At 47.7% G+C, this 21,755-nt stretch overlaps 1 protein-coding gene across 1 annotated transcript in view; it reads left to right on the top strand.

Moving 5' to 3' along the window:
• The first annotated feature begins 712 nt into the window (after window positions 1-712).
• LOC102568998 (glycerophosphodiester phosphodiesterase domain-containing protein 5) overlaps window positions 713-21,755 on the top strand; it is a 67,142-nt gene continuing 46,099 nt past the window's right edge. Inside the window, exons 1-3 of the mRNA XM_019479379.2 lie at window positions 713-830; window positions 18,427-18,506; window positions 20,195-20,256. The gene's annotated coding sequence lies outside the window, so the exon portion shown is untranslated. The remainder of the gene's footprint in view (window positions 831-18,426; window positions 18,507-20,194; window positions 20,257-21,755) is intronic.

Raw genomic sequence — 21,755 nt, 5'->3', positions numbered from 1 at the left:
AATTCATGTTTCTAAAGCTGCACTCTGGGGGAGCAGGGTCGGAGGTCTTTGGACTCTCGGGGAGTGAAGAGGTCTAAGAGGAAGTGTTGGGTAGGGGCTGCATGGCTTTCTAGTCTGAGACCCTTCCCAAGCGTCTGTCCCAAAGGCCGTGGCAGGTTCACACTCACAAGCCACTCATTGTGGGTTACTAACCATAAAGGCACAAATTATTTTTGTTTTGCTGCCTTTTCCCTCCCCAGGCTCCTTCCTGACAGGATTTCAGTATTAGAGCTGAAAACGTGAAAAAATGATAAACATTTATGTTCTGTTCCTAAAATCGAGAACGATGTCTTCTCCACCGGCAGCTTAAAAAAGAAGGATGAGGTTTTGCCAGGGAGTAGTTATGATCAGGTTGTATTAAGATCAGCAGGGATGTCTCTTCCCTTCCCCTCTCCCAAATCTTCTTTAGACGATTTCCTCCTATGGAGTGCTTTTGGAGGGCTCCTTCTGCCAGGGTTTTAATGCCAATATTTTCATGAATCAAACTTCAGTTCTGATGTGTCGTTTCCCCCCCATCTTCCCTTAGAGACGGACTGAAAGCAGCTGCCCATGCCGGATAGGTTTGTTGCATTGTGTTTTAATTTGCAGCCTTTTTGGACCAAATTTCTTGAAGTCTCTCCCCAGTGACTCCTCCCTCTGGGGGTGGGGTTCCTCCATCAGCATCTCTTTTAATACTTTGTGAAAGACAGCGGTGCCACCATTCACTGACAGGAGAGTGGCAGGGAAAGGTCACGGCAATTCAAGTAAATCAGCAGAAGAAAATAAACCTCCTCCATGTGCTTAAAGAAAAGGTGAGTTAGCACGTTCCTTATGGCTGTAGAGATGCTGTCTATGCTGGACTGAATGCAGACGCTGATGCTCTTTCTTGCCTGTCCTAATGTTGGGCTGGGAGGGAGTTTCTTCTGATTGCTTTTCCTCCCACCCTGCCCCCCTTTCTCTTTCTTTACACTTCTGGAGCGCGTTGGATGCGATCCGACAGCTGAGTGACCTGCCTTCCGCATGAACCGCGACGAGAAACAATGCTTAAAGATCCAGAGAGTGGAAAGAACCGGTTACAAAGCTTTAGCCAGAGAGTGAATGGGAGATTTGATAGTAGCTCCAAGCTGCCGAACAGTCCCAGTGAGATCGGAGCCAGCCAAACCTGTTGAGAAAAGAAAGGTCTGATAACTGGCAGAAGTGATGGGGGGGGGTGACACTTTCTTATTCAGATTGCAATGGGGTGGTTAGTGGTAGAGAGTTTGTAGAGAGCCTTTATAATGCTGGGAATAAAAGACTGTTTCCATAGTAAGGAAAAGAAAAGAAAGAGAGAAAGCAAGTGAGCAAGAGAGAGCAAAGTGCCTCCCTTTCTATCTGCCTGCCTAGCATGTGAGGGGGGTGTTGGATGCAGGAATAAAAAGCCTGTGAAAGACTCACGTCTGTGAGCACTGTAAATTGTGGGCATCTATGTATAAAAGCAGAAGCCCGCATGTGAAGCTGAACAATGCAATGTAACTTTTTTTTCCTGCATGAAATTGGTGCTCCCAAGGTTCGGATGCACAAGTGGACTTTTTGAGTGGATGCCTGGGATGTAAAAAAAAAGTCTGGGCCAAATAGTGCTTTCCATTTCACAGGGGTAAACCCGGAGTATAAGTGATTTCAGCGGAGCGGTATCTGGTTTAGACCTCTGCCCCTGGCAACCGGATTCAGCCCTGGAATTAATTTGCTTTCTACTGTCAAAACAGGAAGGCTTAATTTAAGGGTATAAATAAAACATGCAAATAGATGACATGCTTCTTGCCTGGGAAAGTGAACCTTTATGTAGGATGACCCCCTTGGAGGGTGTAGCTCAGGGGAGCTCCATGAGACCTAAGGCAGATTGCACCAGCTTGGCTCCGGCTCTGTCTCTAGCTGCTGGCTGCCCTTGCTCTTCAGGCTGAGAATTCACCAGCTTGCCATCCCTCCTCCCCTCAAAGACATTGCCATGAGGTGTAAGACTCCTGAATGAGAGGATTTGAGGGAACAGAAATAAGTTGTGCACAGCAAAATTTCATCAGCCAAAAGCTTTGCAAGGGAAAAACGGCGCTGTCAAAACCTCTAACGGAAGCAGCTTGTTCAAATGTAATCAGAAATCAAAGTAAAGGTGGCGTGGAAATAAGCACGTCCTTTCAATTTTTCTCATTGCCAAATATAAGCGTTGCCTAGAAATGTGAAATGTCATTTGGAGATGTGCAGAAACAGCCTTTTTATTGTTGACCAGTTTTGCAGTGTCCTTGTGTCTGATATAAGGATTTATTCCCCTGGAAACTTTGATTTCTAAATCCACCGGCATTGGGTGGAGCCTCAAGCCCCGGTTACTTAACCTGCTAAACAGTCTTTACCTCGACCGTCCTTTACGTGAAGTTTAAAGCTGAGCTGGACACTCAACCTCGTATTAGGGTAAAATGGGGCAGTCTGAGGAGCCCATGTGAGGAGCGCGTCCTAGAGACCCGGGCTTGCTGGGTGGTACGGAGGCAAGGGGCACCTTCTCTCCATCATCTCTTCAGCTCCTTGCAAACTCCATCTTAAGATGGATATTTATTTGCTTTGCCTCAGTCTCAGGATTTCTCTCTTCCCCCTGCCTGAGTTACTTGTGTAGCTGAGGGCCAGAACTTGGTCCTGCACAAAGTCACAGTGAAAGGGATAAGTCAAGGCTGGGGAGGATAAAACTTCTCCAGCTTCAAATTCTGCTGATCCCTGCAGGTCCCTTTCTACCTGCTCACATTGCCCAGATCCTAACGCTTCCTCCTGCACCGATGCAGGGACCTGGCCTGGGGATGGGAGCAAGACCCTGTCTGCTGAGCTACTCTTCGATTGAGCTAAAGGCCTTCGATATGGTATCCCACCCCATACTGGTGAACAAGTTAAGAGGCTGTGATGTGGATGACTACACAGTCCGGTGGGTGGCGAATTGGCTAGAGGGTCGCACCCAAAGAGTCGTGGTAGATGGGTCAGTCTCGACCTGGAAGGGTGTGGGCAGTGGGGTCCCGCAGGGCTCGGTCCTTGGACTGATACTCTTTAATGTCTTCATCAGCGACTTGGACGAGGGAGTCAAATGTACTCTGTCCAAGTTTGCAGATGACACAAAGCTATGGGGAGAAGTGGACACGCCAGAGGGCAGGGAACAGCTGCAGGCAGACCTGGACAGGTTGGACAAGTGGGCAGAAAACAACAGGATGCAGTTCAACAAGGAGAAATGCAAAGTGCTACACCTAGGGAGGAAAAATGTCCAGCACACCTACAGCCTAGGGAATGACCTGCTGGGTGGCACAGAGGTGGAAAGGGATCTCGGAGTCCTAGTGGACTCCAAGTTGAACATGAGCCAGCAGTGTGACGAAGCCATCAGAAAAGCCAATGGCACTTTATCGTGCATCAGCAGATGCATGACGAATAGGTCCAGGGAGGTGATACTTCCCCTCTATCGGGCGTTGGTCAGACCGCAGTTGGAGTACTGCGTGCAATTCTGGGCGCCACACTTCAAGAAGGATGCGGATAACCTAGAGAGGGTCCAGAGAAGGGCAACTCGTATGGTCAAGGGCCTGCAGACCAAGCCCTACGAGGAGAGACTAGAGAAACCGGACCTTTTCAGCCTCCGCAAGAGAAGGTTGAGAGGCGACCTTGTGGCTGCCTTTAAGTTCATCACGGGGGCACAGAAGGGAATTGGTGAGGTTTTATTCACCAAGGCGCCCCCGGGGGTTACAAGAAACAATGGCCACAAGCTAGCAGAGAGCAGATTTAGACTGGACATTAGGAAGAACTTCACAGTTTGAGTGGCCAAGGTCTGGAACGGGCTCCCAAGGGAGGTGGTGCTCTCCCCTACCCTGGGGGTTTTCAAGAGGTTAGATAGGCATCTAGCTGGGGTCATCTAAACTCTGCACTGTTTCCTGCTTAGGCAGGGGGTCGGACTCGATGATCTATTGAGGTCCCTTCCGACCCTAACATCTATGAATCTATGAATCTATGAATCTATGAATCTTGATGTCTAGTGTAGGAGGCTGGGCCTGTCTCCACAGCTCCATCAGCTCTTGCCCATCCCTGACAGTGTTTGCAATATTTGTCTTGCCCAGCCCCAGGCAGGCTTTGCACTAGCAATTTGCACAGAAGCCAAGGACGAGACTCTGACCACGACCCCAACAAATACCAACTCATGACAAAGGCTGCAGGTTGGCTCTAGGCTGGTACCAGGTCTGACTTGCCTGAAATTGCAGTCCAAGCTGTACAGCAAACTAGATGCCACTGGGGATGGAAGTGATCTTACGGGGTATCTAGTCCAAGCCCCTACCCAGCAGCCTGATGCATTAATCCTCAGCCGTCCAGGCAGACAGGTCCTGAAAACTGCAGTGAGAGCGATGTCACGTCTTACCTGGGTGGATGGGAGCAGACTATTGCTCTGGGCAGAACAGTGTCATAGCCGAATCCTAGTGACATCATGACACGCGCTCATGATGTCAGTGAGAGGCAGTACATTGCTCACTCTCTGCCTCAGTTCCCATCTCTGCGGTGGGGATATTAATGGGTCCTTCCTCCCATCCTTTGCCCTTTCTATGTGGGCTGTAAAGCCTTTCATCTCTCCTGTGTTGGTATGGTGCCTCCGGCAGCAGGGCTGTGATCTGAGGTGCAGCCCTTCTGGTTTTACATTTGTAGCATAATAATAATAATTAGGGACCATTCACCTTCTTCATGATGGCAGGAAGCACCATTATCTGTTAGAGTGCTTTAAGTGGCTGTTTATCATCCAACTTGCCCTGGAAAGTCTCCAGAAGGTGGGAATAAAAGAGGCTTTCTGAAAATCTGGTGGGGGGGAGGAATTGGCAGGAGCAATTTTTTTTAAAAGACCATTTATTTCTTAAAATGCACTTGATATCACATGAACCTTTGCTCAATATTTGTTTTAATTGCTTCCTGTCTGAAAATAGAAACTCAATCCTTTAATGAGGGTTATGTAGGGTCAAGAGTGCTTTCACACGTGTCTCTGCTCTGCTTAGACATTTTTCAAGCTCTTTGAAAGGACAAAGTCCAAATCTTACAGAGGATGCTTACCAGTTAAACCAGCCCATTTTTCCCACCACCAACCCCTTCATACATCCCTACTGGCAGTATAAGCCCCAGCCATGCTTCAACCCTCCCACCCATCTTTCTTCCTTGATCTACATCCTACCAAAGTAGCCTACCTGTAGCCACTGACATTAGTAGCCATTCAAGGGGTCTATGGAAAGAGTTGGCACAATCTCCTAGCCTCCCATGTTAATCCACGTCCCACAGTCACTTGCAGGTGTCAAGCTGAGGAATAAATGTGTAAAGTTTGGGTCTATGGCACCATTTGGGGCTGTCTTGTGGGTTATAGGTGCAAATCAAGTGGGAAGTACTAGCTTCTCCTGCACTTTTTTTCCATCTGAATTTTATAGTTCATTTAATTGTGCTCTGTTCACCTCTCCCTGGTGGATTCCAGACAGCAACAAGGCCCTATGGGACTGCTCTTCCACTCGAAGAGCGGGGAAGCTCGCTACCATCACCGAATGAATTAAAATGGGATGCTTGGTGTTACCTGGGGTGGACCCACAGATCTCCGCTATCTTCCCTTTATGGGACAGTCCTATCCCTTTGTGTCCCACTGCACATCCCCTATAGATCCACCTTCTATGGGGTCTGATATAAGTGGAGCAGGTTGTCTTTGGAAAGTGATGTGTTGCTGATGGGCTGGAATAAAGCGAAGACTACCTGGCAGTTAAGAGGGGATTTAACATAGATCCAGGAAGCGTCAGACCATGAAGGTGCCAAGGGGATCATCAGTGAGAAAGAAGTCATTTCCTCTATGCGGGGATGACTTTGGGGGCTGGACACACAGTGCAATGACAAGGCTGCACTGATTCCAAACTTAGGGGTGCGCAGCCTTTAGAAAGACTCGAGATGTGGGTTTAAGCCTGTGAGAGGCTTATATAGCTTAATACTCAACAGTGCCTAAGTAGCCATATTTTACCGACTGAATGTGGATCAGAACTGAATAAGGTCATTTTCTCAGCAGGTGTAAATCCATCTATTCAGCAGAGCTAGGCAGACTTATACCTGCTATGGATCCGTTGCCTTGGGTGCAGTCGGGGACATTGCTAGATCTCTCCATGCTTGTTGTGAGTGGAAGAAAGACGCGTATGAAAATCCAGGCAGGGTTAGATGGGAGAAACTGGGGGGCAGAGCAGAAGGAGAGGGAAAAGGAGGGGTGAAGAATAAACCATAGACACGACCAGGTGGGAAGACTAGCAGTCATCTACCCTTCTCCCACGCTCATCTATGTGCTGTTTTTTAATTACTGGTGCAGCTGAAGTGCAAGCACAGATGGTGAAGGCCAAACCCTCAGTGGGTGGGAATGGGGGCAGCTGCCTAACAGCCCATACAACTAAGCCGTTTTCCACTAGCTGGAGAGCTGATCCCAAGGTCTCTGGGGAGGAGGTGTGAAGTCTTAGGGCATTTACCATCCTTGGCCCCTGGCAAATGTTTTGGAGCATGGGGTTTGATGGAATACAGCAGCTTTCAGGTTTCTGTAGCTACCGTGCACACATCAGCCCCATCCTGCATCTGATCCATGTACACAGTCCCCTTTACAAATGCAGAGCTGGGTTTCAACAGCCAGTAGACTAGAATTAGATACTCAATCTCACTGCTCCCCGTTATAGCCTAGTCTACTGGAGGAAATGAAAAAGGTTCAACCTCACATCCTAATAATATATGAATAAATCACTTTCCATAGGATAAATATTGATGGAGCTATTGGGTCCTGTGCCTGAGATCTCATCCATGAGCGTGGACCTGTTAAGTCTCTACACAGAGCTGTTGAAGCCCAGCTCTGCATTTGAAAAGGGGACTGTCCACATGGATCAGATGAAGGATGGGGCTGATGTGTGCGTGGTAGCTACAGAAACTTGAAAGCTGCTGTACTCCCTCCGTGGGAGCGTTTATAGTGTGATTTCCCCTGATGAAAGGGTCAGGGGCAAAGGTAGGTGCTGGTGGCAGCTGGAAGCACTGAGTAGGACTAGCTGTTTTAGGGCTCTCAAAGCCAGCTCAAGCCCTATATGCCATAATGATCAGCTACGTTTGGTTTAGCCAGGAGCTATCCGGCAGCAAAGCAACGTTTGCCACTTTGGTTGTGCGACTGCCATGGCTGCTCGAGAGGAATAATTCATTTCAGGCCATGCAGATATGTTGTGTGTGGTCTGTTTTCAGTCTAGTTGCCGGCTCCCAGCAGCCAGTACCAGCAGCTTTGCGGGAAGATGAAAGAAACCAAATGCTGCAGTGGCTTTTATGGAATAACGGCCCCTTGGAGTAGGCGATTTCCCAGCCAGAAAAGGTAGCAAAGGTCTAAACTAGCCAAACCTAGTAGAACAGTAAAGGTATGAAGGGGGCATCATATCTGACCCCTTCAGACTCTCCCACCTACTCACCCAAGCCCCTGATTTTAGCTGGATTAATGGAGAGTGACTGTGGGCACATCCCCAGAGCATGATTTAAACTTGTGCCTCTGGGGCTGGGGTAGGAGACTTTACCCCTTGTGCCACCCAAGAAAGTGGACAGTGTCCTACTGCAGTTCCTAACAGGGAAGCCACAAATGCTGGGCACTTCAAGCATTAAGCAACTAATCCAAGGCATGGGCCATCCCCACTCTGTAGGTAAGGACACTGAGATCAGAGAGGTGAGATTAGTTAGCCAAGGTCAATGGCAGAGTGAGAAAGAGCATGCATTTCTCAGCCCTCCCCACTGCCACCCTCACCAGTGCACTCCCTCCCGGCTCTCGGGTTTGTCTGAGACTTTGGTAAAGCACCTGGGCATGCAGCAATGCCGGGGCCTCATGTGGCTCAGTAGGCATCAAGCCTGAAGAGCTTGGAAAGCAAATGGGTTTGTTTTCCAGGGAAAGGGGCCAGGTGTGTCCATGCTCAGAGGTTATGGGGGAGCTTGGCTGGACAAGCCGGGTCTGGGGAGCAGTCTGGGGGTGTAAGGAGAATGTGTTCCCCTCTGCACTAACATTTCCGTTGTGCCTCACATTTTCAGAGCAAACCTTCATGACCACAGGCAAGGCCAAATAGAGCTGTGCAAGGCCAGGGGATACAATCTGAGCACCTCCTTGCTATATGTCCGAGCCCTCCTTGTTCCTGTAGACATCCCTCCAGCTCAGTGACATGGAGTGGGGGAGCCCCAGGCTGCTTTCTGTGATGTGAGAGGCAGGGAGACAAACAGCAGCTCTCCGGAGTTCATGGGAGCCCCAAGGCAGACCAAGAAACCAAGCTGGGACGTTGCTGAGTTGCCCGCAGTAGGATTTATCACCCTTCTCGTGTCCTGCAGGAGCTTTATTCTGCCTCCTGTGAGCACAGCATGGATGCTGCAGGTGCGTTCTGCATCTCCCCAGCCCACTCTCACATACGAGGGGCACCCCAGCAACAGCCGCATCGGTCAGTGGGGGCCTCTGAAACCTCTTCTACCACAAACACAGTGAGCCTGAGCTGGGCCTCAGCTTGATGACAGCACTGTAAGCCAGGAGCATCTCCATGGCCATCGATGAAAGGATACTGGCTGACAGAGATGGGGATTGGGCTTGCTACAGTCTGCCCCGGCTGTTAAGTAAATGGCACCCCTGTGTAATTCCACCGACGTCTGTGAGCCTGATCTGTATTGTGCTTCCCCTGGATCGGAGTCTGATGGGGGCAACTGCCCTGTTTACCCCAGATAGCAGAGCTGGGACTGTAGGTTGCAGTAGTCGCTCTAGGGCTGTATTTGGCTTGGGGGCTCTGTAGAGCTGACAATACCTGGTGAGGTATTGCCATGCTGCACCAGCTTAGGTCTGCTCCAGTGTGACCTGCGAGAGTCTGAATACTGGAAAAAGTGATCCAGATCCAGGACTGGGCAGCTGCGTGTGCCCATTTTCCTGCCTAAAGTTTTCTGTTACAGCTGCCAGAGTCTCTTTCTTTCAAGTCTTTATCCACCCTGCTTATCTGGCCCCTTTTACCATTGTAGCTGAGCTGCTCCTGCTCCTTATCTTCCATTTTAATGTCACGGCTCTGCCTCTCTCTTGGCAGGTCACCTTGAGGAAGTCATTGTCCTCCTCCTGCCTCAGTTTGCCCATCTGTAGAATGGGAATTCTGATGACACCAACCTCCTTTGCTTTGAGATCTGGGGTGGGATGTGCTCCAGGAGCGCTGGGGGGTGGGATCCTCACACCCCTTTGGGGAATGAGGGCCCAGGGTGCCTTACTTTCCCTAGGCCACCTGATGTCTGACACAGAGACTCGGCTGCAGGTCTCCTGCATCTAATGCCCCCTGCGCTGGAAAAGCCATTCTCCTTTCCTATGCCCAGGTGATTGGCTTCTCAGACAGCCCACGACCCAAGCAGCCTCGCGGTACTTCTTTGTGCCATGCTTTTCAGAGACCTCCTAAGGCACAATCTGCATTTGGGCACTGACTCTTCCTCAAAACCTGGGGGTGTCAGAGGTTGAGCTGCAGTCGCTGCCTGGCAGAACATCTCTCCTGATCTTCCAATGGCTGCAAGGCCGCATGGGGTGTTGGCTTATTGGTTTAACTACACAAATGCTCATGAATGACCTTGGGTCAGTTGTGAGTCTTCAGCATAGCAACCTGGTTTCTCTCTGTGCGGGGCATGTTAATGATTCTTGTGGCTGCAGGTATTTATAAGGTGCTTATCACTGGGGAGTGGGGATGGTGACAGTGCTGAAGGTGCTTTGCCCAGGACTTTGGAGCATGCTCGGGGGTCTAGGTGCTCTGGTATAAGACAGTGTGGTTCAGAGGAAGACTGTGAGCATTTTCCTTTTTTCTCCCCTGAAAAGCTAAGGAGCCCTGAATGCATGTGCGAAGCTACAGTGCTAACGGGGAGCAGATGAGCAGAGTGGATAAGGGCTTTGGAGGCAATCTCTGCAAGGGGAAGCTGGGAAAGCGATGTGATGCTGTGTGCGGCAAGCGGATGCCTTTCACAAGCAATTAATTGCTGCTGGCTTCTAGTGTGCACCTGATCATGGATTTTCTCCTGGACCTTACACGGTGAAAGTTCAGCTCTGCCCTTTTATGGCTCATAGCTTATCTCCCCATCTGGGTTATCTATGAAGCAGCACTCTGCCATGTGCAATCAATTAGGGCAGGTGTAATTCTAGCTCAGGTCCTTCCTTGTCTCCTTCAGCTTTCCTGCTGAAAATAATGAACCCAAGGAGTTAATAATTTAGGATAATTTCATGGCCCATAGCATGCACATCTCTACCTAGGCTTCCAGAAGATTAAAACTTCTTTAGCAAAAATGAGCCCTGCAGACTTATCTTACTTCCTCCGGGGGTCTGGAAGAGACCTTGGAAATAAAAATCCCATGCGCTATATTCTTTTCGGATGCCAAAATATTAGGGTTTCTCGGCTGTACCAGCCACACTTTTCTCTTTCTGTTGTGCACCAGTCTCCTGGCTCCACACCCAATCCAGTGGTTGGTTTCCACCTTAGAAGTGGCTGCATTTCCACTACCGTTTGCATGTGACGCTTGTGAAATGCTCTGGGATCCCTTTGAGGTGGCAGGGACTATAAATACAAACAGCTTCTTTTCATGCTATCCTCCAGGGGGGATCATTAGCCATTTGAAATGCCAGCACACAACTGACCGGGCTGCCAGCTGCCCACCCACATGGTTCCAAGTATAATCTCCTCGAGCCAGCCCAAGAATACGATCGCTAATATAGCAGGTGCAGTTAAATATAGAGATGGGGCAGGGCAGTAACAAAGTCAGGGTGAAGCACAAGACTCCCGCCGGCCTCCCTAAGAAACGGCAGGTTTGTGCGCCCTGGTTTGTGTTTGCCTGGAGAAAGATTATCACCTCGGCAGCTAAGCCCTGCTTTTCAAGGGCACTGATGCTGATGGAGTGTTTCCCTGGCTTCTGTTGTTGTCAAGGGTATTTGGGGAGCGGAAAGCTTTGCTTCCATACCGTGGGGCCGCTTTGCAGGAAGTGCCAATGAAATCTTTAAGGATGTACTTTTTCCATGCCGAATTCAAGGAGGGGTTGGATGCTTGGCTGAAGTGCAAGAATATTCCGAGTTAGGATGGGTGTGCGCGTGCATGAGATGGTGCGTGTGCAGGTGGAGATCCAGGGGGCTGCACTGGTACACCTGCACCCCTCTTTCCACCCAAAGTTTAAAACCAGCTACCTGGCAGTGGCAGCAGCATGTCTAGCCAGGCAGTGCTGCGGGAGTCAATTTTTAACTCTGAGGCTCATTATAATCTACCTGATCTTTCCAAACTCTTCATCCTACCCTCTCTTCTTTTTAAGGGTCTTGCTGTTCCCCCAATCAAGCTATCCTTTGTTCTGCAATTCTGCTGTCTGTTAGCTGCTCCTGGTAATGAAGCTGCTAGTTCACAGTCCTGCAGATTGTTTTTAACTCATTATAATGAAATTATATTTGGTTTTGCTTCAAACTGAAAGGGAAGAATCCAGCCCTAGGCCCCTGCTATGTTAGTAAAGCTTCTAGTTTCTTTTTAACAGAACAAAAATGTGTTGTTTTTATATGTGAAGATGTACCTCACCATCTGCACCCCCCTTTTCAAATTCTGGATCTGTCCCCGTGTGTATGTGTGTGTTTGTGTGGTTTTTGGAAGGTATATAAGCCCTAAGGCTTCTGGGATTCAGTTTACCTTGAGTTATTAGAAGTTGGGAGGAAATTTCCCTGTGAGAAGGCTATTCCCTGTGTGGTGCTAGGCACCGCTGGTGATGACATACCAGAGGAGATGGACACTTTTCTGATCCAGTCTGGTGATTTTTTTCTGCCAGCAAAAGTTCATACTTAAGGAAGAATCATTCGACATCTTTCTGCACCTTGCACTTCTTGTCCCTACATTTATAAGCCTTATTATGTGAGCTGTAATAGAAACCCATCAGCCAATCAGGGTGTAGCTAGATTAAAGAAAGGGAGCAAGACCTGCTTTGCTAATTTTCTAATTAGAGCTAAGCTAAAATGGACAAATTATTCAGATACGCATATGTAGTGCAGCCCCCCTATTTAAAATGCACGGGATTAAGATGGCAGCACATTGATACCTGGCTCCTGGTATCACAGGGCTTTGTTCTGAGCATATTGCTGCATGGTCCACGGGGAGAACAAGGTTGTCTATGTTGCCCTTCATGTGATTGAAACACTTGCAGCTCTGCATTAAACGACAAAAATCAGACTTCATGTTTCAGGTCTCCTCTTGGGGTCAAGAACTTTATTTCTACCCCCCCTTGATGCATAATCAGTTAGAGCTGTTCTGAGTTTCTTGCCTCCCTTTGGGACATCTGAGTCTCTGCATTTGTAAAGGGGACTGTCTGCATGGATCAGATGCATCCTGCACAGCTGGGAAAACTGGGCACTAGTGAGGCAGGTCAGCGGGCTGAGGTGGTGCTGCGAACTCTCTATCCCAGATGTCTCCATGGCAGATCTCGTGCTCATGTCCAGGCTCACCTGTGTTCCCCTAGGACAGGTTGGTAAGGACAAGGCAGGGGTGACTGCTGTTTCTTTGCAGCCTGGAGTACAGCTCACTTCTGGGGTCACCTGGGCATCTCTTAATTAATCAATTCCCTACCATTGCCTCGTGTATTTGGGGGTATCTCAGCCTCTCCTGCTCCCTGTCCATAGTACACACGTTACTGCGCTGAGACTGAAATGCTTTATTCTGGGTCATCTGGATCATGGTCAGCCACAATGAAGTGTCACTCACTGCTCATGAAATAAAGAGGAGCAGATGATTTAACAGTCCCACCTGGTCTTAAAACATTGTAGATCGGTAGCAGCCATGATGTAGCTGCAGGCACTGACTTGTGCAAGGGAGAGGCTGTTGTCACAACTTGTGTGTGGGAAGCAGAGACCCAGCCCTGACACCCTGGTAAATTTTGGTAGAAGAAAGCAGAGGCAATGACTAGCTGAGATGTCTGTGGGGACTGAAGGCAGAGCCTCTGGATGGAAAAGCCAGAGCCTCCATTTGTACTCACGCAAAGGGCCACAGCCCAGATTTTTAAGATATAGGTACTTCCTCTTACTGAAATCAATAGGTATTAGGCCTCTAATTATTAGATTTGTTTCATTCACACACACAGACGCACTCAAGTTTAGGGCTGGAAGGGACCTCGTGAGATCATCGGGTCCAGCCCCACTGCTCTGGGCAGGAAAGATGCACCTTAATGATGTTCAGCTGTGATTAGTAGAGCTATGAATAGCAGAGGATATTACATTTAAACTCTGCTTAACTTGTAACTTCAACTGTATGCATACATGTGTACCAGGCCTTGCACCCGCTAATCAGAGTGTAGCTAAGTTAAAGAAAGGGAGCAAGACTTGCTTTGCTAATTTTCTAATGAAACTCAAATTCATTTGTAACTTGAAATGTCTACATACATACATACCAGGCCTTGTCTACACGGCTTCCTGGTTCAAGTGTGTGTCTTTTCTACTTCATTGCCTTCTCTTCCTCCTCTAGGCAACACGCTCAGTTGCTGTCTCTGAAGTTTGTACCATGTTACAGTGAATACCTTTTAAAAGTCTGATTCAAGTCTTTCATTTTGGAGGTTGTAGCAGCTAAAGACCTTCCATAGTCACGCCACTAAAAGGGGACAAAGACTTAAACTCAGCCAAGATGGAAAATGCAGGGATGACAACAGGCTGTGTGCTTCCTATAGGGGGTAGGGAGAGGGTTAGGGACTTTAGGTACTTACTATTTCCTGTGTTTTCCGATGCCCCTAGAAGCAGCGTGACCAGCCTGGTTGTCAGGTCTCTCTCCTACATAAGGAGGTTCTTGTCTGGCAGACAAATGCTCCCTGGGCTCAAACTGAAGGCGACCAAATGGCCTTTGATAAACATGAAATTTGGCAAATTTTGGCTTTTTGAAACATTTGCAAGCCAACCCCATTGCTTGCAATGGCACCCCATGTCACTGGTAGAGTATCTCTCGAGGAACCTTGTGGATAGGAGATATATGGTGCATGTGCCAAAAATGCAGTATAACAACAATAAATGCCTAAGTGAAGTATGATGCAGGCTAGGCAACACTCATGCAATGGTACAGAACTGGAAAGTGGTGTGAATGAGAAGTCAGATCTGCCAAAGAAGCAAGGCAAACACAGGTTATTTAAAAGCATTGATGTGGCCGATAGCAACAAACAGCCGAGAAACTTGGACACTTGCAAAGGACTCAGAAAGAAAACCATAAGCATTTGAGACAATGTGCTATACAAGGATATTGAATGTTTCCTGGAGCCCCCAAAATATCCATTCAAGAGATACTTGATAAGACTGGGACCAAACCTGAATTCATGCAAATGGTGAAAAAGAAGAAGCTGGAATATTATGGGCACATGCCAAGAACAGAGGAAGATGGCTTAGACGAGGATATCAGTGAAGGTTGTGTGCCAGGGAAGAGAGAGAGGAATCAGTCGATTTAAATTACATATAAACCCAGTGGTGAACTGACAAAGGACAGAGACAACTGGAGAGCATTTATCTATGGTGTTGCTAACACCTTTCCTAAGGATGGCACTTGATACGCCGGGGAGATTAGCTTTTTCCACATATGGATACACACCTTCCACCAAGACCGCCTAGTGCTTGGGTGACATCAGCTCAAGAAGGAAGAGCAGGTGGCTGAAGATGAACCCGAACAAGACAGAAGTTAAACTGAAGAACAGAAGAAAGGTCTCTGAAATGTTCGCAGCCACCGCGCTGTCTCCTTTCATGGAAGATACGCACCTGCTGCAAGGTCAGGTGCATTGAGGACTGTTTCTAGATTCATGGCTGATGCTAATCTGTCCCATAGCCACTTCCGTGAACAACACTTTCTGGCATCTCTGGTGCGTGAGGAGGCTGAATCCTGTCCTGACATCTCTCGATGAGCCATATCTTCCCCTCCCATCTGGAGGGCAGCATCTCTGGGCATGAAGCCATCCGTGGTTGGGAGAACTCCAGCTAGTACAGAAAGCTTTCGTGTGTCTCCTTAGCAACACAAGCTGCTCACACCTCGCCTCCGCACAATGCCCCGGCTTTCCGCATATTGAATGCAACGAAACATTTCAGCCCTTCTCTTCATTCGGCTTAATGGCCTGAGCCCAGCACATCCAAAAGATCATCCCTACAGATCTGGCAGGGGCTACTTGGCTGCTTTGTGGCAAGGAAACTTCGTAAAATAGGGGAAAAGAGAGCCCGTGAGGGAGACGGAGCATTCCCAGGCACTGCTCCAAGAACATGGAAAGCACTTCCCTAGGACCTAGGAGCCATTATGAACCTTGCAGCATACTAGTCCAAGCGCCAGGAGCAAGTCTGTGACCCCTGAAAACCCAGAGCAGCTACCAGTTTTCCTCCCCTAATTCTTCGCTATATGCATGCTTTCCCAGATTTCTTTTTCAACATGAATACAAGGACTTGAATTCAGTTGAATCAAGCCAAAACCCACACACTCATGAAAGACGTTTTTTTTTTTTGGTCTGGTATTCATCATCGCCTGTATTGAAAACATTTGTTTTCCTCTTAGCGCGCGTGGAGGGAAATCTGCATATTTTAGCCATGTTGGATGCTTTCCCCAAGGTGATGATTTTTCTTTGCTGCCAATGCCCAAAGCTCATTTATGCACATTTTTCTCAACTGCTGAGTGCCTTAGCTAATACCCTGTCCTGACCAGTGTTTGTTGCTGCAGGCTGCAATGTGCTTTGGAGTCAAAGGCCATGACTGATATTAAAAAGAAGGCACAATGTGATCTGATGCTTGATCCTTTGGGCAGGGGGCTGGACTCGATGATCTTCTGAGGTCCTTTCCAGCTCTGATGTCTATGAAATCTATGAAATCCTGACAATCAACACAGCAGAGCTTCTTTTGGTTGTGCGGCATAGCTTAGAGATGGGGACTGCACTGAAACCCCCTGGTCTTGGCACCCTTAAAGATGGATGAATAATTCCCTGTCTTTCTAAAGGCCAGACTAAATCCCAGGCCTGGACACTGAGCCTGGCAGGGTAGATGTGGCTTACACCTCTGGCCAAGGTTGTTCAACCTGCTGATTTTGGGTGTCTGTGTTCCTGGGTGCCCAAGTGGAGACAGCCTAGAAAGCCCTCACCTTCTGGAAATCAGTGCCTTTTAATGTGTGTCCAAATGGGTACTCTTGGTTTGCCTCCACCGTGATGATATCAAATCCCAGTACCAAAGGTGCCTGAGCACATCTTGCCCCTGCTTCAAACCCAGGTGTTTATGAGTAAAGCTGCTCTAGGCTTGTCCCTGTGGCTGCTCTTAGACATGTCACAGACTGAGAGTGCGTGAGCTGGCAGAGAGAGGCACCCAGAGCAGCCTCCCTGCCATGCTGCCAGGTTTAATGTGTGCCCATGGGTGTATAGGGGTGGGAGATGTTTCAGCCTCTCTGTGCTGCCATGCACTGCTGCCACGGTGTAGACAAACCCATAGCATTTACTACTCACTTTAGGAAACATTCATGAAGCCCCAAGCTCACACAGCACAGGGGCTGACTTGTAAGCATGCAATGCAAAAGAAATTTGGAAAGAAGAGGCAGGGGGAAGACAAGTGGGTGACAAAGTTTCACATGGCTTCAAACTTTTGAATGAGCTTTTCACACCGTTCTGGTCAAAACACCCAGCTCCCAGCCCTGGCCTCACCTTGGCTGCATTTGCATATACGAGGCAGTAGGATTTGGGGGGGCCACCTCCCTCGGGCCTTAGTGATGGGCTCAAAAGCCATGCCCTATTGATGGTTTTGCTGGGAGCTGGGGGGAATCGTGTCTTTCCTTCCTGATTCTGGCACAGAACAACTCTTAGTCCATTAGATCAGCTGGCTTTGGGTTACCTGAAGAGCTGGAATCAGCAGCCCTCTCAATAAGGCATCAGCGCTCTGTTAACGGGGTGGCTAAATTCAGCCCTCTTGACACCCATCCAGCTGATGAAGCTGATGGCTTTGGCACATAGTCTTGTAGAGAAAGGAGCCTGGTTTTGCTTGACTGCGCGTCCACTGCCAGGAAACGCCCAATCCAAGCTGGGTGGCTTAATAAAGATGCTCCGTTTCCCATAGCAGAGTTATTCATCTTTCTATTCATCACTCAGCTTCCAACAGTGGGAAACCAGCAGTCCAGTTAAAAAGCCTGCAGTTAAAGGGATTCTTATCTGCCAGAAAACACAGTGTTTCTTTGCAAGGCAAAGTCCTGAGGTCTCCGGGTGAACAGCATCAGGAGGCGCATGTTGTCCTTTTTCTCTTTCATGCCGCGGTTCCAGGCCATCCTTAAGTTTTTTGCAAATGCCCCCTGGCCCTAGAAAAATCCTAGTTTGGGTCCGAACCTGGAACCCAACTCTGCGACTCGGGCCTCTCACTACCCCTCAGTGACAGCTGAACAGCGCTGAATCCTGGATGATGCCTTCGTTATGTAGCCCAGGTGTACATGGGTTTGTACTCCCCTCTCCAATTGAGGGAGATATTGGCAGGGCGGTGTGCTGCGGAGGGACACAACAGCCCAGTGGCTGCCTCAGTCCCCTATAGAGTCAGGCCCGGCCAATCAATTACTTAACTATGTATAAATTTATTTTTACAACACAACCAATAAAGGGTAAGGACATAGATTATATATATCTGTACACATTTACAAAACAATAAACCTTATACCATATATATATATTTGTACATATTATATATATATATATATATATATATATATATATACACATACACACACACATCCCCAATTATTATTAAAAAATACAGATGAACCCAGAACAAAGGATACTGATCAGGTAACCTTATAACTCTATAAATATACAGACTATTACTTCAACTTATTCCCATAAACTATAAGGCACAGTCTACAAATATAACTAGCAATCCTTAGACTACCTGGGTACCCTCCAGGGCAGGGGACCCAGTCCCAAGGTACCACTACAGGAAAGGAGGTTGAGGAAAGAAAAGGAGAAGGAGACCCCAAAGACTCCTAAGCCCCCTCCCCCAGCTATGAGATTTTTGCCCGAATAAAGAATAAACGCTGCAGGTTTCAGCTGAGGCTGCAGTTAAAATACTTTAGACCCATCTGAAGCCGTTTCTCCTCTTTATTCATTCCAGAAAGGGGCTGTGCGATCCACTCATGTGATATTCTGTCTAATCGTTCTCTGAGAACGATTGCACATAAAGAGGGAAGGCTGGTACAGTTAAAAGGCTGATCATTTGAATAGGCAGAACTGGACCTCGGCGGCTCTTGCGTGGCTTTGCAGTCTTATCCAGAAAGAGATTGGCCAAGTTGGGTCCGTGGGTGGGGGAAGGTGTGGCGAACTAAGCTGCAGTTTGTTAGAAATGGCATTGCTGAGCTTTCTTTCTTTTTTTAAAAAATTTCCTGGCTTTCTTCCTAGCTGGCTTCAGTCTGCAATCGCTTCTCGTACCAGCGGAACGGGCTAGAGGCTGATGTGATGCCAGCTCCATGGACTGCAAGGTCTGTTACTCACTCCCATTTTTCTTTCGTTCAATGGGGACTTGACGCTTTCCATTATGAGTGAAAGAATAAAGGCTTGCCAGTGAGACAGGCCAGTGGCTATGAGGGAGGCTCTTCCCTCCATCTCTTTAGAGCAAGGGAGAGAGATTTACTGAGAGAGCTGACAGCCGTGGCGTGGGACAGCACAGCCTCCATATGCTTCCCAAGAGCCGATGACCGCACTTGCTTAACGGTGAAGAGCGCACGGTCTTCACTCTCCCACTTGGGAGGGCAGAGATCACTTCTCTCTGATGGATGAAAGGGTGGGGGAGGCTCATGTGCTCCTTTTTCATGGTTACAGAGACTCTTTGCTATGCCCCAGCGTCTCAAATGAGGGTGGCTAATGTTTGGCATCTGGCTCCCTGTTTACAGATGGCCTCCAAGTGCCGTGTGCCCCAGTAGCTACCAGGGAAACCCAGCCAGTCTCCACATTAAGCCATCTTAAGTGGGGCTGGCACAAACTCTAAGCATTGGCCTCAGAAGTCAGTGGAGAGACTTTTTCCATAGAGGCATCTCACTTGAAACACCCCATTTCATCAGTCTGGGCCTTTATTTGCCTCATTTCTTTAAAGGCAATTGGCTATGCTAGGTCCCAGTTCAGCAAGACAGCACCAGTAAGGATTATTTACATGCTTAATTTTAATTGCATGCCTAGTTGCTTTCCTAAATTAGAGCTAAGGGTGGAAGTAGCTCTATTTAACTATCGCACTTAACAGATTTAACATAATAAGTGAACATCTAGCTGGTGGACAAGCATCTAGCTGGGGTCGTCTGACCCCAGCACGCTTTGCTGCCCAGGGCAGGGGGCCGGACTTGATGACCTACTGAGGTCCCTTCCGACCCTAACATCTATGAATCTATGAATAATCACTTGCCTTGGGTTAATGGTATTTGTATCCGTATTTATCTTTCCCCTCCAACTTCTCTGAAGCAAGTAGCGTGTAGCCATGATAGGAGGATACAACAACTGACCACTGATCACTGCTCCCTTCTGGAGAAAAATGAATTTTTGCTATTTTATTTTAAAGCTTCCTGATCATTGTGCTCTAGCTGGCTGACCTTATACCCATTAGTTTGGGTTTAAATCATTTCATTTTCCATTCTCCTGCTTTCACAGGCTTAATTTTTAGTCTTGTCAAGGCCTACACACTTCCTGATTAAGGCTTCATCTAATGCAGATCAGTTGATCTGAATCTGTGCTATGAAAATGTACCCCTGGAAGTCCCCCTTCCTATTTTGTTCCCACTGGGCACATCCACATGTGCATTTTGCTATGCAGTAGATTAATTTGCTGGGCAATAGAGCATCACCATCTACATGTGCATGGCAATTAGGCTGGTGTAGACTAATTTACTGCACTGTTGGATACCAATGAAACCAGTGCTATCCAACAATGGAATAAATTACTGTGCTTAAACGCATGTGTAGACGTTGATGTCTGGACTAATTTACTCTTGCTCAAAATGCACCACAGTTTATTTAGTCACATTAATTGCACATATAGGCACGCCCACTGTGTGCTATTAATTGATTCAATATTATTTTATTGGCTCGAAAAAGGCTAAAAATTCTGGAAATTCCAAGTAAATGTTCCACTTTAAAAATGGCACCTTACAAACCTTAACTCAGCCCTGTATCTCTTTCTCCAGGAAAACCCAAACACAGGAGACAAGTCTGCAGAGCAACCATTGGATAGATAGAGCCTAATGTGGTGAGTAGCTTCAATAAAACATCTCCCTCATCTTCATTTCCCTGAACTTCTTTATCACTGGCTGAATGAGCCTCTGTTCATGAATTGGACATCTTGGCAGGACCAGTCAAATAATATTGAGTCAATTAGTGCATAGATAATAGCTTGCTTCTGGGTGTATTGCAAGGTCTAGTGGCTTGGTGAGAATAAGGGTTAGGTAGGCTGTTGCTGTAGAGGCATCATTTGAGATTGGGGGCTGCTTGTAAACCAGGACAGACTGCCAACTTGAATGTGAAACAAGAAATCATCCACAGCTTGGACTGTGTTAAGTATGGTCTCAATAGAGACTGGATTTTTATCCCAGTACCTGGACCAGCTTTTATAACCTCTATGCTCCTCAATGAGTTAACTGCTTTGTTATCCTTTTTGATCTCTTCTACTGACCTTTGCTTTTCTTAGCAGTGCCCTTGCCTTTCCTCCCATTTTCCCTATCCTTTGACCAGATGGGCCTATAACCATATACCTATTTATTTAATACCCCTGCCCTCTGTGAGTCCATTCATAGCATCTGATGAAGTAAGCTGCAGCCTACAAAAGCTCATGCCTCTGTGAATGAGTTAGTCTATAAGCACCATCGTGCCCTCATAGCAGGGTGGCATGACATGGGTGGCTTGGCAGACTAACATGGATAACTGCCTTAATTTCTTATGTCATTGGGCTGGACCAGGGGTCCATTTTAAGCAAATAAAAAGATAATCTCTGTCCCAAAAAGCTTTTGATCTAGGATTCTGATAAAGCATCTCAGGTGAATAAATAGGTAGGTATGGGGACAGGGGGGTCAGGTAACAGTAAATACAGACATGGTATCAGAAGCCTTCATCTTACAGCTGCAGCTGGCTGCTAGTTGAACCAGTACATGCTTTCACCAGTGAGAGAGACAACAAATCCTATCCATAAAGACCACAGTAGATTTGCTTTGCATTGTTGCAGCAAAATACCGTAAGTACTACTGCCTTCTCCAGTCTACCCTGAAATATCAGAGCAAGAAAGGCTTTTGCATCTCTGTACTAGCTAGTAGGGCTGTGCAAAACAGTACTGTTTTGTTTTGACTTCTGTTTCGCTGTTTCGACGCATTTCATTTTGAATTTTGTTTAGTTTCGAAACTGCTGTTGGATTTTGCAAACTGTTTTGCTGTTTTGATGCTGTTTTGACATTTCACCCATAGGCTATAATGGGGAAGCATGAAACTGCCTATAACTTTGTCAGTTCTTGCCTGATTCAGATGAAACTTACAGGGATGGTAGCCCCTTCTGAGGCCGTGAAGTCTGCCAGCTTTCAAGGAGATAGGTGCAGGGGTTTCCAGAACACTGTACCTCAAGCTGCTGACAAGCAAAACTCCTGACATGGGTGACACTGTGTGTGTGTTAAGGCACAGTGGGGTGAAAACTGCAGGGATAGTATCCCCTGCTGAGGCCACAAAGACTGCCAGCTTTCAAGGAGATAGGTGCTGGGGTTTCTGG

This window comes from Alligator mississippiensis, chromosome 1, assembly GCF_030867095.1.
Source record: "Alligator mississippiensis isolate rAllMis1 chromosome 1, rAllMis1, whole genome shotgun sequence".
NCBI classification, from domain to species: domain Eukaryota; kingdom Metazoa; phylum Chordata; order Crocodylia; family Alligatoridae; genus Alligator; species Alligator mississippiensis.
The sequence above is the reverse complement of the archived record's forward strand: the minus strand, read 5'-3'. Positions and strand labels throughout refer to the sequence as shown.